General features: G+C 47.1%; 1 pseudogene; it reads left to right on the forward strand.

The window, feature by feature from the left end:
• LOC130882699 (phosphate carrier protein, mitochondrial-like) overlaps positions 1 to 5,924 on the forward strand; it is a 109,504-nt pseudogene extending 103,580 nt beyond the window's left edge.
• Positions 5,925 to 16,933: the final 11,009 nt, after the last annotated feature.

Here is a 16,933-nt window from a genome sequence, read left to right on the forward strand (position 1 = left end):
AAAAAGTATTTAATCTCCTTTTGTTCTCTTTTGCTTTCTCTGTGTGATTCCTAGTTAAACCAGCCTGTGATTTCCATGAACAACGTGTCCCTGATCTCGGAAGAAGTGGGTTCTTTGCCGATCTCCTTGGTTTCCAAACTCACAGGCCAAAACAAGCTTCCTTCCCTCCGCACCCTAGTGCCCCTCCCGAGTTGAGCCCCCTCCCCAGGGTTAATGAAGAACACTGGACACCTAAGGCTGCTGGAAAGGCTTAGGGTGGAAGCAGAGGTTGCTGGGACTCAGGCTCCCAGGGTCCCCACTGTAGTGGCAGACACGACCTGAACCTGGTCAGGATCACGTTCCCACTTGCTGCAAAGCCAGCGCTATTCTCAGGAGAGAGAACAGTCACACCATTGTCAGGAAGCCCCGGGGCTTATCTCCAGAGATTCCCACATCTCTCTGGCACCGGGACTTGGTGCCAACAAGGCAGGGATTCCTGCTGCCCTCCACAGCCCAGTACTTACAGCCATTCCTCCAGTCACTAGATCCTACCTTGGGGCTCGAATCGCAGCGTTCTCACAGGGTGTTCCGCACAGTCGCAGAAGTGCACATCTTCTCAAAGTGGGGCACTATGCTCAACCGGCAGAGACCTGACCCGGAAACCTAGGTGGCTGCTGGGTAACCAGGTGGGACTTCCTGTGCTTCTCTGCTCCTGTCTGAAATGGGAGTAATGTGACTCCTTAGCTCTTGTGCCTCCTGAAATGTAAATGAGTGGATTATGTAAAACACTGCCACAGGGTGTGGCCTAGACAGCACTGGCCAGCAGGATGTCCTGGAAAGATGGAGGTCTAGCTGCACTGTTCTGGGCAGCAGCACCAACCATGTGTCCCCTAATCACTAAGACCTTAGGTGTTGCTCATTGAATGTTTTCTCATGTGATATGGTTTCGGTGACCTGATGCTCACTGAGGGGGTCACCCTGTAAGGCCAGGGGAAGCTGTGGTAGAATAGAGAGCAGGTCCTTCAGCTCCAGAAGTCTCACCCAATTCCCAGTGAACCCTGGGAATAGCGGGACCTCAGCGGACATGGGCAGTCTACTCTTGGGCTGGGTGCCAAGACATCTAAAACCAAACTTCCCGCCGGTGTGATGATTGGATTTAAAAAAAATAAAGATCTGTCTTCATACACACCTAAGGGGACTAAGGGTCATCCATGCTATATTATCACCACCATGTCCACTCAAAACTCAACTGCATCAGGAGTGGGGCGGAATCATAGACCAGAGTGAGAGGGGAGCTGAGAGACGGTGGCTGGAAGAAGCAGCAGCAGATGGTGGGTAGGAACTTCCCCTGTAAGTGCAGAGGAACGGAGCACCATGCTCATGTGAGGGAAAGACAGTCCAGATGAGGATTCTGCCTTCCCTGAAAATGATAACATTACCAGTATAGAGGTTTGCAGTGTGCAGCCTTGCTCATTAGTAGTCTGTGAACTACAATAGCTAATTCTTTCTGCTGGGTAAGTAGAAAGGAAGACAGATTTTACTCATTACATTATTATTTTTGTGGATAACCCCCCATGGAGCAGCCAAGTAGGGGAAACAACTTGCTGGCTGGCCAATATTTTATATTTAACTTGCTGACTCCAGGCTCCCTCAGTCATCCACACACTGACTATAGTCTCTTGAGGGTCTGAGACATGAAGTTCTCTACTCAGAACTATGCTGTACAAGTTAACAGCCATGAGTCACCTGAGGATATTTAAATGTTATGTTTAAAAATAATTAGAATCAGTTAAAATTGAAAATTCTATCCCAAGTCACACAGGGCATCTGGAGCCAGCCATGGACCTGCAGAGGATGTGTCTGTCACTATAGTACATTTTTTCATGTAGTGTTGCTCTGGATAAGAGAGTTAGTATAGTATATCTAAGAAAGTGCTTTCTTTGAGCACCATAACTTATACGTGAGGATCCAGAACCAAGGTCACCCCATTTGTAATCCTACAGAAACAAATGCCACAGAATCACTCACAATTAAAAACCAAAAGCAAAGTCCTTTACCCAGCCTTGATGTAAAAACGAAAAGTAAAGTCCTCCCTTACAGCCAACCTTGACTTTTCTTTGGAAAGCTTCCCTGGGGCACTGGTGACATTCTCGGGACTTAGTCACAGTCCAGAGCAGCAGTGTCTTTTGTGTCCTTGGTCATTGCCCGTGGGCGACAGAACATGGGGATCTATGCTCAAGGTGGGGACTGGCAATGCCTTATTGCCAAAAAGGATTAAATTTAGGGCAATTACAGCTTGCCCCAGGGAGATCTGGTCTGCAGAAGGCAATGGCAAGGGGGAGTCACAGTAAGGCTGCAGGTAATGGAGAACGCTAAACTGCTCACTCTATTGAAGGAAAAGAGCACGGGACTGAACTGCTGGGTAGTCTACACTGATGGATTATCCTCATAATGGGTGGCTGTTCCCCTTCATTTTCCCAGCAATGGCATTCCTGTAGATGGCACAGGGAGGGGGAACTGCTACATTTGAGCTTTGAGTATGATGCCGCCACCATTAGAAGCCATTATCTTCTTTAATAGGAGCCAGCTGCAGCATGCCCACACAGTTTTTAGAAGCTGAAGGACCAGAACAGAATCATTTAAGTTCTGCCTTAAAGACACAGGAGCTGCCACCCAACAATGGCTGATAGCAAACAGGAAGAAGGAAGGCCCTTGTTCCCACCCTGGCCTGGACCAGGGCCAACTGCCTGTATGATGCAGCAAGTCCTTCGCAGTGCGTTGCCTTTCTACACAAGGACAATTGTCCCTAAGGTTACATTAATGATGGATCCTAGCTGTTAGGTGTTTCCTGACGGGTTGGTTGTGAAGCACTTTGTGCCTGACATCATAGAACAGGGCAACGGACCCATGACGGGCCACTACCACCCATCCCACAGCAATGTGAAAGCAAGGCACATTACAAACTCTGGCCTGCAGTAAAGTCAGGTGATCTGACTACTGCTTCAGGTTTCAGTGAGTGTCCCCGGTGTCCTATCAACGCATGTGTTACCCCCCATCTCCTAGTCACTTACACATCTGTCTCCTTGCTTTCTTGATGTAGTAGTGAAGGACATAGGCTCCAAGAAACAAACACCAGGTCTGCTGTTACCTGTGAGTCTATATAAAACCCTCCTGTCTAGTCTATAAATGAGGTTGTTTTGCTACTTGGCATCCACTGAAAGCTACCAGAAATAAAGACCAGGGTCAGGTGGAGTGGTGCACCTCGTTAACTCCAGCACTTAGGAGGCAGAAGCAGGAGAATCTCAGTGATTTCCAGGCCAGATCGGTCTACATAGCAACTCCAAGACAGCCAGGACTACATAGAGAGACCCTGTCTCAAAAACAAAATAATAATAAGTAGTAATAAGAAGAAGGAGGGGGTAAGGGAAGAGCGGGGAAGAGGAGGGAGTCAGGTCTAACCACACAAAGATCTCAGTTGATGTGTGTTAATAAGATCAATATTATTTTTCAGAAGCCTGAAACTACCATATGGATCAGATTATACTATAAACCAAGCTGCACTTAGAAGCTACGCCATTAGCAGCACTAAGATGAATACCACACATGCTGCAAGTCTAGGGAATGCTGGGAAATCGATGCTGTTTAGAACCAAAGTCAAAGAGGGCAGTTGCAGCATGCTTTCTATAATCCACAAGTGCAGGGAAGAAGCATTTGTTTTAAGTCACACAAAATATATTGCCATGAGGTCCCCTCAAAATCTACAACCAGGAAAGCCAAGACCCTGCTCTGGGGAAACAAGACACTGTGTTTTGAAAGGTTAGGTCTCAAATGATCCTCAGAGCTCTGCCTGCAGGTCTCTCATTAAGCAGCTTTGAACAGAGACTTTCTAGTTAATCAAGCTGTCTCTCTCTTTCTTGCTCACATCCCCTTTTGAAGGGACTTTCTTATGATGGGCATCTCATTCACGTAACTATGATGCATGCTTTGGAGGTATGCTTTGGGAATAGCGGTACAAGTAGATTTGCAAGCCAAATCACAGGAGGTCTGGTCAAATTTAGATGTCAGAGGGCTGATGAATAATTTGGAGCCCAGAAATTATTTACCTCTGAAAGGATGAGCCTGGCTTTTGTCTGAGCCGTGAGAGAGGAGTACCACATAATGTGTGATGGGTGGAGACAGAGGGCTAGCATTCTGCATAAGCAAGGTTGGCCACACTAGGCTAAAGGCAGCTTTTCCAGAGGAAAGGCTGTGGGTCGGGCTGCAAACGGCCACAGTATCCTCCCCAAACGCTAACTTCCAGTTGTTAAGAGGTCAGAGATATCTCCATGGTGTTTTTGTGAAGTGGAGCACCTAAGATGGGGGCAACGTGAATCAAATAATCCCATACTAGTAGCAAATAGGGTATACTAAGGTTTTCCTTATGGAAAGGGAAACTCACAGATCACAACAAGGAAAAAGGAACAGGGTTCAACATCCAGGTGTGGCGAGCTGAAAAGGCCAAGCAGGTGCTCCCATGGGCTTTTTGGTACCCCGAAGTCACGCCCAACCTGGTCCAGCCTCTCAAAGGCCATTGGCTGAAGGAGTTTCCCCATCACCTCCCTCTTTTGTCTGAATAAGAGTTCTAAACCCAAAACAAAACTATACACAATAAGAAAAGATATCAAGTATAAACATTGGAACTACAACCAGTATAAACAATATTTAGCAAGAAACATATGCTAAATGTTTCAATAATTATTCTGTCCTAAGGAGTCTAAGTCTTGTATTAGAAATGGCTTGGATAGAGCGAAGGGCACAGATCTTCGGGTGCGGAGGACATTCGGCAGTCGAAGCCTTGCCGAGTGAGCAGTTGAGTGTTTGCCATCTTAGGAGGATGTTCTCGTCCGTCGGGGCACCTGTCCCTGGGAGAACCCCTTCAATGCACTGTACTTGCAGCTGGTGCACGATGGCCTCTCGGGTCCCCGCAGACCCCTGGGCCCGCCCCGGCATTCCCGCCACCTGGCTGCCACCATTGTGGAAGAATACAGCTGTGAATTTGGCTCCATGAAGTATTATGCACTGTGTGGATTTGGTGGGGTCTTAAGTTGTAGGCTGACACCCTCTGCTGTTGTTCCCCTGGATTTAGTAAAATGCCGCATGTAGGTGGACCTTCAGAAGGACGAGGGCGTATTTAATGGCTTCTCCATAACCCGGAGAGAAGATGGTGTTGATGGTTTGGCTAAAGGATGGGCCCCAACTTTTATTGGCTATTCCATGCAAGGGCTCTGCAAGCTCAGCTTTTATGAAGTTTTCAAAGCCTTGTACAGCAACATGCTTGGTGAGGAAAATACCTATCTGTGGCGCACATCACTATATTTAGCTGTTTCTGCCAGTGCTGAATTCTTTGCTGACCTTGTCCTGGCTCTTATGGAAGCTGCTAACGTTCGGATCCAAACCCAGCCTGGCGACGCCAACTCATTGAGGGAAGCTGTTCCCCAAATGTATAAAGAAGTCTAAAATGTGTTCTGCAAAGGTGTGGCTCCTCTGTGGAAGAGACAGATCCCATACACCATGATGAAGTTCACATGCTTTGGACGTACTGTTGAAGCATTGTACAAATTTGTGGTTCCTAAGCCCCGAAGTGAATGTACAAAGGCAGAGCAGCTGGTTGTGACATTTGTGGCAGGTTACATAGCTGGAATCTTCTGTGTAACTGCTTCTCACCCTGCTGATTGTGTGGCCTCTGTAATGAGTAAAGAGAAGGGGGCACTGCTTCCCAGGTTCTCCAGAGACTGGGCTTCAGAGGTGTGTGGAAGGGCCTCTTCACCTGAATCATCATGATTGGCACTCTGACTGCACTGCAGGGGTTCATCTATGACTCTGTGCAAGTCTCCTTCAGGCTCTCTTGCCCTCCTCCACCTGAGATGCCAGAGTCTCTGAAGAAGAAGCTTGGGTTAACTGAGTAGGTAGTACATCAGAGAAACATGGACTGAATCTGCTTGTTGATCAGTGTTAAAGAAAGTGAAAATGAACTTTTATATATTTGACAATGTAGGAAATTGTCTGTTCCTGATATAATTGCTGTAATACCCTTGCTTAAAGCCAGAGTTTCAAACTTACTGCTGAATAAACCCATCCAAACAAGAAAAAACAAAAAGAAAAAAATGTTTTGGCTAGATCATAAGAGGAAGGTAACTACAACTTCAACCCTATTGGAGGCATGAGAAGGGAGATAATATTACTTGAGTAGGCAGGAAGTGCAATCAAGCAACTTCTAAAATGTGCAGTAGATGACAGAGACAACTGATTACCTGAGCAATCACCCAAATTCTTATTTGTAACATTAGAGCAACCAACTTTGGCTAAGGCCTAGGTTTCAGAAGCAGGAAGATTTTCAAAACCATATTACCTCATCTTGGCAAGGTTTGGCAGTCTTTTTGCTTGTATCCTCCTTGTCCAGTTCAGATGAGATGCATTTTGTCAGTGGTGAAGGCATGGGCAGTTTTTGCCCAAAGGCCAGTTTTGCTAAGAAGAAAACAAGTTCCAAGTGGAGTGTCTTCGATGCTCAACATTTTCTCAGAAATAGGTTGGTGCTGTCAGGAATAATCATGTCTCATGTCAACAGAACCCCAAGTTATTTAAATGACATATTCCATAGTTCTTTGAGGTGGCTGAAGATTATCTATGCAGAATACAGTCTCTATGTATCTAATCTGTAGGTGGTGGCTGTTTGTTTCCTGGCAGCTCAGACCTGAAATAATCACACAGAAACTATATTATTTGCAATGCTGCTTGGCCAAAAGCTTAAGCGTATTTCTAGCTAGCTCTTACATCTTAAATTAACCCATTCATATTATGTTGTGTTTTACAACAAGGTTCACAGTTTACAGGCAAGGTTCCAGCGCATCTGTCTCCTGAGCAGCTACATGCTGTCACCAACTAACTTGTAGCATGCTGCCTCCAAACCCCATTCAAGTGTTCAGCCTCCTGAAAGAGCCAGAGCTGTTCATACAACTAGCATGAACCAGGAAGCTGCCATTTCTTAAAGAAGTCACATTTTTTTTGCTGCTAATGCTGAATCAGGAAAACCTCTTTTAAAGGAGCCATGGTGCCCCTGCTTGCTGCCAACTAACAGAACCCATCTGAAAAAAAAAATGCCAGCTATCAAGAAACCATGCTTGTCTGTTCTTTTGTGTCTAGAATTCCTTTCCAAGCTCTCTCAGGTTTTACGTGAATGTACTCAGTCTCATGTTGGCATGCCAGTTTTGAACTCTGAAACATCTCTGAACTTGTTATTCCCATGGATTCCGTCTCACCGGGAATGATGCATGCAGGCTTTTAGAAAGAAAATCAGATCTGCTCTCAGTGCCGTGTCCCCTTCAGCTCTAGTTCACTATGGGCGTCCCATGAGCTCTGCCACATACTTGGTTGGCACCTAGAGCTATTTCTCAGGGATCTCCATGGTTGCTGAGGGTCCTATTTGCCTTTTTCTGTTTAGTGCAGGGCCTGCTAGGTTCCAGAAGATCCTGTGGGGTAAGAAATTTGTAGGAAGACAATCCTACCTTGACCTGAGCAGTTGGCTGTTGATTCCAGCGATTCTGTTGACTGTCTGGTGATTTTCAGTTTAGATAAAAGGCATCTTTTCCCAATGGTCAGTGCTTGGCAGTTGAAACGAAGTGTGGATAGATGTTGTTCTATGTCCATTTGTCTTCTGTCTTCTTGGGAGGAAACAGAATGCTGCTACTAGGAGCCAAACTGTCTCTTTTTGTTATGAAAAGTCTTTTATTTAATTGCCATATTTTCCAGATCATTGAGCAGTTGAGGGCTGTTTATCAGGTACAGCTACAGTATAGAATCTGTCTGGAGAGCTGGGTCCAAGCTTGACTGTACTGGCTCTCAACTTAACAGGTAAAGCAGGGTTGGATTAATTATACTGTATTTCTGTAAGAGACTTAAAAATACATACCAATTTAAAACATGAGACTTATTGCTTTGTAGTCTGGAATGAGATACAATGAAACAGACAATTATAGCATTTAACAGTAAACACAGGTGCATTTAAGTTACATGTATGAACACATGCACACAGAGTGAACAGGAATTGGGTGAAGTGGATGTTCTTGGTGGGTCCTACCAAGGGCATGCCACTGCGCAAAACACACGTGCAACAGAGTCAGCAAGAGGAATTTAGAGACAAAAACGTAAATAAACTGGGACCAGGGAGGGAATACTTCAGTAAAGATGACAGAACTTGGTCACCTGACTTGGCTCTCAATAAAGATGGCAGCAAAGTCACCTGACCTCAGTTAAGATAGTGGTAAGGTCACCTGATCTCAGTCAAAATGGCAGAAGTTACATGTTGTATAGAAAAGAGACCTAGAGGTGTGCTCTGCCCTGTTGCTGAGCCGCCATGCCACAAGCCATGGCGAGAAGCAAATGGCTAGAATTGAAAACAGCTGCCTTGTAGATCCAACTAATTTTGTTGACAGTAGTAGCGGTGCAGCAACAGTTTGAGGAAAAGTGGAGCTGGCAGAACACTGATGGAGTGAGGGTCTATACCATAGCTGAAAATGTGAAATCTGTGAAAACGGTGACACCCCACCTAAAGAGGAGGGGTGAACACTGCAGGGCCTGTAGAAGAGCATCCTCTATCTACGGGTGGGTGTTAAAGCCTGACTGGCTCCGCTCTGGATGACTCGGAAGCCAGAGAGGCTAGAGGCCACTCCAAGTGGTCTCTCAAGAAAAGAAAACACAAAAGGAAAAAGACCCCAGTTGAATGCACCGCACAGAGTGCAGTGCTAGCATGGGAGGACTGACCCTGGGGCTGTCCGGTTACATTTTTAGCTATAGAAAGCAGCGAAGGGCTCAACCATAGCCATGAAGGCTGTGCTTGGGGGCTGGAAGGGGAAAACTCACCACTGAAGCTGCTGGTGTGTGTAGAGGTCGGCGCTCAGACAGATAGAAGATGTGGTTGTAATGTGGGAGTGTCATATATCAATCTGTTGATTTCATTGGTTAATTAATAAAAAAACTGCTTGGCCTGATAGGTTAGAACATAGGTGGGTGGAGTAAACAGAACAGAATGCCGGGAAGAGAGGAAGTTAGGCAGATGCCATGCCTTTCCTCTCCAGTGCAGACGTGATGAAGCAAGCCACAAGGTCAGACATGATGAATCTTTCCTGGTAAGACTGGTGCTACACAGATTATTAGAAATGGGTTAAAGCAAGATATGAGAGTTAGCCAGTAAGAGGCTAGAGCTAATGGGCCAAGCAATGTTTAAATGAATACAATTTGTGTGTTGTTATTTTGGGGCATAAGCTAGCCAGGCAGCCGGGAGCTGGGTGGCAGGAAGCGGCCCACAGCTCCCTCTACAGAATGGCTGCCCAACGTGTGGATAACTGAATCCACAGAAAGCTTGAGAAAGCTTGGGAAAGAATAGCCTGATAGGTTAGAACATAGGTGAGTGGAGTAAACAGAACAGAATGCTGGGAGGAAGAGGAAGTGAGGCAGACGCCATGCCACTCCTCTCCAGGTCAGATGCAATGAAGCTCCAGCCCAAGATGGATGCAGGTCAGACATGCTGAATCTTTCCCGGTAAGACATAGATTATTAGAAATGGGTTAAGCAAGATATGAGAATTAGCCAGAAGAGGCCAGGCAGTGTTTAAATGAATACAGTTTATGTGTTGTTATTTCGGGTATAAAGCTAGCTGCTGGCTGAGAGCTGGGAGGCGGGAAGCGGCCCACAGCTCCTTCAACATGGTTGTTCTGGAGAAAATACCTGGTTCTGGATCCTGACCCTGGGAGAGAGGCAGGAGGGCCTACTGAGTCCAATGGCACCAATGCAATGGTTTAAATAAAATGCTACAGATTCCCCAAGGGGCACAGCAGTAGAAATGCTGCAAGTCCCTGAGTGGCAGCAATGGGCAGTGGGCCATGAGACAATGCTGCAGGTCCCTGAGTGGTGGCAACCAGCAGGCAGTGGGTCCTGAGACTACGGCAGACCATGAAGGCAGCTAGGTCCCAGGCAGGGAGCCACGTGGTGGGTGAGAGACAGAGACATGGATAGGCTCACCATGCAGAGTGAAGCTGGATATTTATTTAGTTGGTTATGGAAGGGAGGGGGAGAAGGGGGAAAAGCAAAGAGAGTGGCAGAGAGAGAGAGAAAGAGAGAAAGAGAGAGAGCAAAACAGACAAGGGGAAAGGAGAGAAGTGGGGAGAAGGGAGAGACAGAAGCTACCTCTTCGAGAGGGAGAGGAAAGGAGGGGACTCAGGCAGGAAGCTGAAGTTTAGCTTGCCTTGGTAGATGGGGGAGTGGGTGTGACTTGTCTCTTAAAGGGACAGGACAGACCATTACAGGGAGTGAAAGAAAATACTATCCCATGCCTTTGCCTTCCAGATGGTGAGGACTTGACAGTCTCTTCTCTGACTGACTCAACTGATGTCCCTTCAGGCCTACGAAATACCCACAGTGGTGTATAGATGGTTCATAGGTGCAAAGGGATTCCAGCTACAGACTGGATCTGCGCTAGCCTGTGCCAGGTCCAGTAGGAAACTAGAAATGCATGGAACTCCGTGGGGCTGCCGTCATTCTTCATCAGACAGCCATCACTCTGCAACACAGTGACACAATGCTTAGGACCAACAACCTCCAGGAACGCTCATGGTTCTAGAGGTTTCAGGCCACAGCTACCTGGAACCACTGTTCTGGGCTGTGATGAGGAAGACCATCATGGTGGAGAGCATGGGGTTAGCAGGGCAGCCCACTTCATGATGGTTGGGAAGCAGAGAGTGAGGAGGGACCTGGGACATGGGATATCATTTACAGGCATGTTACCAATAAAAAAAAAACTCACTCCTTTCAAATAGCATCAGATTATGCATCTATCAGTTGATAAATCCATCCATTAGTCATCTGTCACATGATCCAATACTTGATGAAAGCTGCACCTCTGAATATTGCTCTGGGGATGAAGTCTTCAAGGCATGCATTTTAGGGAAACATTTCATAGCTAAGTTCTTAAAACCTCCATCCCGCAGGAAAAGAATCGTGCCCTGTCCAGATGATGAGACAACGTTCTTATATCTTAGAATCCCATGACTGTACTGCCACGCTTGGCTGTCTCCAGGTCCTTGCCAGCTACAGTCACAGCTGTTCGCCTGTGCATACACCTGGCTGGTGAGCATCTGGGCTTAAAGAGGTTTGAAGAAGCTGCCAGCTGAAGCTATTTCTTTGGAGCCTTACAAGAGCTCCTCTGCTGTGAAACAGCTCAGCTCTTTGCAAATCTTCTTGCTTGTGGAAACGGCAGGAATTCTGTAGAAAGTACTGAGCAAAGGAGAGAGGTCTGGAAAGCAATCACCTGAGAGGAGGCCTCTCCAACGTCTCTGCCAGCCTGGCCTCTTTGTTTCTGTTCAGTTCTTCATTACCAGTTTCTTCTAGATAAAAAACTGAAATTAGTCATTTATTTAAAGTACTGTTTATACTGCATGGCTTCCCTTCTGCCTGCAACAGAACGACCTGGAGAAGCAGCTGAAACAACCTGCCCACTGCCATGCAGGCTTCTGAGAAATCTTGCTTGCCTGCCTGCCCCACCTTGTGGTTTAGAGTATAAAATGACAGTACCAACTGGACCCAGACTTGAAGACTTCCAAGAGCTGTACTGGTCCCCTCTAAAGGTGAAATCTCTCCTCTGCTCTCATGGGTGGCAGTGCTTTTTCCAGAAAGATTCCTGGAACACCACCACATGGGGAAACTCTTGGTTTCCAAAGGAAACAAGCCAAAAGGGTCCTGACAGAGTCAGGAGCTGGGAGATCAGGCTCTTGCTTTTCTGAGGAGAATTGTCACTCGATTCAAAACCACTGATGCAGAAGGGTCACCCTGGCATCTGGAGAAAAATCGCCTCACAGGCTGCAATCACCAGAGTTGTTTGTCACTGTGTCTGTGTGTTTTATTCTACGTGAAGATAAGGGGACACAGGACATTTCCACTTTCTCCCCAACCATTAGCATAGGAGCAGAGTTGGAGAGACTCAGTGAATTCCCATCCTCCAGTATTTTCTAACAGAATGAATGTTTCTATTACAGCTCTAGAGAGTTGTGCTTTCCTGTCACCTAGCCTGGAGGTGATTCATCCACCAACTGCCTTAGTGAGAAGATTGCTTTGCCCCATCCCCAGAATTATGATTCTAAAGGAATCTGACAGTTCCCTATCCCAGTCTGAGAGCCACAGTTCTGGGCTTGGGTGAGGCAGAGCCTTGGAGCAGTGTGAGTGTGGTTGCACAGGTGTGCCTGCTGGACTTACTTGTTCTCAAACTCAACGTCACATTATAATAACATGAACAGTTCAGGCTCAGGGTGAGCCCTAAGTCAACCAGAGCACAGTAAGGAGGATGCATACCTTATCTCCGCTTTGTGAAGCTCAGGTGGTTCTGTGGACAGTCTGGTGTGGATAGATTAAAGATGCATTCACTTCTATTGAGAAGATGCTTCCATAATATCTGGTGGCAGGCAAGCCTATAAGGCAATTTCTTAATTGATATGAGAGGGATATAGGGATAATACCACCCTTTACTGGTGGTCTGGAGTGCCATTGAAAAGCCCAACTGAGCATGCCATGGTGGGCAAGCCAGTAAGCAGCACCCCTCCACGGCCTTGCCATCAGCTCCTGCCTGGCTTGAGTCCCTGCCCCGACCTCTTTCAGTGATGGACTACAATGTGTGAGTGTAAGCCAAATAAATCCTTTCTCCCCTAAGTTGTTTTGTTCATGGTGCATATCACTGCAATAGAAACCCTGACTAAGATGCTCACCTTAATGGAACATTCTAATTTCTAATGGCTGCATAAGGAAACTAACCAAAAAGGGTCTGGCACAGTGTTTCCACTGCAGGTGTTCCTGCAGCTGGATGGCTGGAGCAAGCAAGTTTGACCTGTGGGGTGTTCTACAGCTGGATGGCTGCAATGAGCAAGCTTGACCTTGCGGGGTGCTCCTGCAGCTGGATGTCTGGAATGAGCAAACTTGACCTTGGGGGGTGCTCCTGCAGCTGGATGACTGGAGCAAACATGCTTGTTTGCCCTTACATCAGAGGGGCAGGGACAGGAGAGTCACATGACTGAGGAGGTGTGTCCCAAACCAGGCTCCAAGACCTTGTCCTTACTGAGTTTCCAGTTCTTTTGAGTTTACCTGGCCTGGTGGCCTCAGCCTGTCACCTGTCCCAACCCTCTGGTGGTACAGGGACAGATATTCTTCTGTTTTTCCTTGGTAGCTCTCACAGTTTACAGCTCAAGCTTCCCCTCTGGGATGCTCTCCCAGTCCTGTCCGGGGTGGCTTGCTACCTGTGGTACTAGCCCCTTAGGGTGTTTACTCCCTCCGTCTCTCAGGCATCTCGCCACTTCTTCTCAATCCAACACACTCCCTTGTTCTAATTCTGCCCAGTTTTCATCTGACCCTATGTCCTACACTAGTGCCCTGCGTGGCATAATTCTCATGTCCCCTCTGTCCACTCTCACACAGGCAGAGTGCATCCTCTTAAAGCAAGCAGTGGGCACTCGCGCCTTCTTCTGCAGATCCTTCAGTGGGCAGCACCATTTCTCTCTGCTCCATGGCCATTTGTGCTTCCTTAGTGGCTCCCTGTTTGCAGGCTCACACAGACAGAGAGCATCCTATCCTGACCCCTGCTTAGATTTTTCCAGGGAGATGCTGGAAGGCCCTGACCCCATCTCAAGGGTTGCTAGGTACAAAGGCTGGATGAGACTTACCTCTCTGTGTAGCTTGTCTTTCCACACAGGTCAGAATGGAAGGGACCAAAAGCTGGAAAGTCTCACAGATGACAAGAACTGTCTGCTATTTGCCTGTTACATGCTTCTCAGCCACATGGACTCAAACATGAAGACGTGATGGATCTTGCTCTGAGGGACCTACTCCTGAATTTACACGAAGAGCCTCCTCAGGTGTTGTGGTAATGGCGGATCCAGCTTGATACGAGGATTCTTTCGGTTTCATGAATTTTGTTTGCAAATACTTAGAAAGACACAAACTTAGAAAGGCACATTCTGCTTTGCATTCATCACATAATACTTTTCAAAGGGAAAGAGTATAGGTTAAAAAAAATGTAAAACTGAGAACATTCAGTTAAATAACATTATCAGTGCGAATGGCTGATGTCAGGGCTGCCCCAGGCCATCTCCTCCGGAAAGGACATGCTCTTAGCACCGCTCTAACCTGTTCATGAGAGCAGATCTGTTCCCAAGGTTCACCACGTTAAAAACCACTGTAACTGTACAGGCCCCCACCCACAGCTGAAACAGGTGGCTGCTGCTGGCCCTGGCCTCTGCTTCCCTTCTGCCTGGCCCTTCCCCACTGCCCCCAGGTGCCGCCCTGGGTATTGACTTTTAAGGTCCTCACCCAAACTAAAGTCATTTCCTCTTCTGGTCCCACCCGTCCTTCCCGCAGCTGAGAGTAAGCTCCCAGATTTCCGGTGAGGAAGTACAAATTTACTTTTGTTTGAGGGGAGGGGAGGGGAAAAGGAGGGGCTTTATTATCTGAGCCCTGACCTTTAGGGGTGTGACTCCCTCCCATCTGTCAATCCTCACGCCTGTGGACAGGGATTCTTGCCTACCCAGTGCCTTCGTGGCAGGGACGGTGGAAATCGAGGGCATTTGAATGACCGCACCCTCTCTTTGTCCTCCTGTTACAGGACCCCCTTCTTTCAGAACGAGAGGTTCCCCTTGAAACGCAGACCCAGAGGGGAATCTGAACCTTAGTCCTAACAAAATGAGAAGACTGGAAACTTATGTTCTTTGGAGGCCTGGCCGCTGCTTCACTGGAGATACATCTTATAGGTGGTGGTTCCAACAGCAGTCCCTAAAAGGAGATCGGTGCTGACTGGCGCAACCTGGATACAGGGAAATACAGACTTGTGCTGCACTTTGGCCCTGACCACTAATGACCCTGTCCCTAATCACAGGGCCGTTAGCGGCTCTCTCCTGTGCCAGCAAACACTGGGAACAGGAGGTTGAGAAGGGACACAGAGACTAGATAAGACAGCCTAACATTTTGTAGAGGAAAAATTCCAAGTGGACGAGAGTTGAATGAATTGAAAGAGAGGTTACCAAGTCTGGGCTTGAATGATTTCTCAGTTGCTAAGTGTATCCGCCTTTCTTTGTTGAGCATAAAAAATTTGCAGCAGGCAATAGCGACATCTGCTGTACAGATCTGCTTTGACCAGACAAGGAGAAAGCAGGAACTCCAGTTCCCGCCCTCACAGTGTTTCCACAGAAACTAGGCACTGCAGTCCGGGTTATCTTCCTAGGTGGTATTGGGGTACTTTATTTTTAAGACAGAGCACGCACATCAGGGGTTTTCATCGCTACTTATATATCTGGCTAGTGGTCACCGTAGCATTCTCGGATCAGATGATACAGACCAGAGGGACCCACGGCTCCCTCAGTCACGGGGACAGGACTTAAACATTCTTGAGTACCAGATTCCGCTAAACCTCTGCTAGCAATAGCCATTAATTGCTCCTCTTAATTTTAATTTTTCCTTACATTAGCTAAGATCGGGTGCCAGGGAAGCTCTGCTCCCTGGTTAACAGCTGTTAGACGCTTCCCTTACGCTTCAGGTGCCCTGAGTGTAAAACTACCAGTGGCTTTGACTTCAGCAGCTGCTGCTTCCTTCAGCCTGCGCCAGGCACTGCACTGTCACAAGTCTCCGTGCACTAAGTGACTCTGCAGCCTTTTTGCCCCAGCCAAAGAGGGCGCATTCCTCTGAGTGGTCCCAAAGAAGACCCTTGATTAGTTCAAATTGAGTCATCTGCATGAAGCACTAGGCTATGATTGGCGCAAACACCCTTGATACAATAGTAGGGTTTTCAGTTTGCTTTTGGAATTCCTTAGGAGACATGTCCTATGACTCCCAGCCATTGAAACATTAAGCCCAGTAAAAGGCTTCTGTGGGGTGTCTCCCAAGCCCGCCTTTTGTTATTAGAGCATGCTGATGTGGTAACACAAGAGAACACAGTGAGCGTGGCACCTGAGAGGCTGGGGAGATGTCACTGACAGCTCTCCTAGAAGACATGGGTTCGATTCTTAGGACTTACAAGGCTCATAACTATATATAATCCAGATCCAAGAGATCTGACATCCTCTTCTGTGTTTCACTGGTAGCGGACACCCATGTGATGTGCAGACATACATGGGGCCAAATACATATACACATAAAATAACAAAAACTTATTTTTTTTTAAAGAAGGTAATTGAAGAATTTGAGAGAGCAGCTGGGACAGACATGATGGGAGCAGGGTCTTCAGAGACAACAGGAGATGGCGAAAATAGAGGAGAGGTGAATACAGGCAGAAAGCCGAGGTTGAAGACAAGACAAAAGAATATGAAGAGCCAGAGAAGACAACTGTGAGACCCAGTTGTTGGGAGAATTCCAAGGAGCTGTCAAATCCTAGTGTTTAGTGGTCTCAGACTCAGACACTGGCTACAGGGAGAGGTAATGCTTGTTGCTGTGTGGTCCGTACTAGCACCCACGCCTGTTCAGGAGCTGTAGAGTCCTAGCAGGTGTCACCTGCTTCTGCTTGCTGCATAGCCACCAAATACTGAGGTTATTGGAGATTATAGCCCAGAACAAGGGCTCCAGTCCTAGTCCTTAAAGCTGTGTCTCTGGCTTCTGAGCATGAAGCAACAGGGTCTGATCTCCCAGTATTTGGTGTTACAATCCTCTGGATCTGCCACTTTGGTTCACAGGTTCATTTATGGGCCCATGGTAGCCAATGTTGGAAGAACTTTTCATCTCCTAACCATGATTCCTATCTGGAATGAGCAAAAGGCACCAGCCAGCTCTTAGTAACTAGTTTTAGGAGAATACAATACAGTCAATGTCCTACACACAATGGCGCCAGATTTTACTGATTGTTTCTACACAATGAAGGTGTTAGATCCTCAATAAACAACTACTATGCCTGAGTTTACAG

This window comes from Chionomys nivalis, chromosome 10 (assembly GCF_950005125.1).
Source record: "Chionomys nivalis chromosome 10, mChiNiv1.1, whole genome shotgun sequence".
Lineage (NCBI taxonomy): Eukaryota > Metazoa > Chordata > Mammalia > Rodentia > Cricetidae > Chionomys > Chionomys nivalis.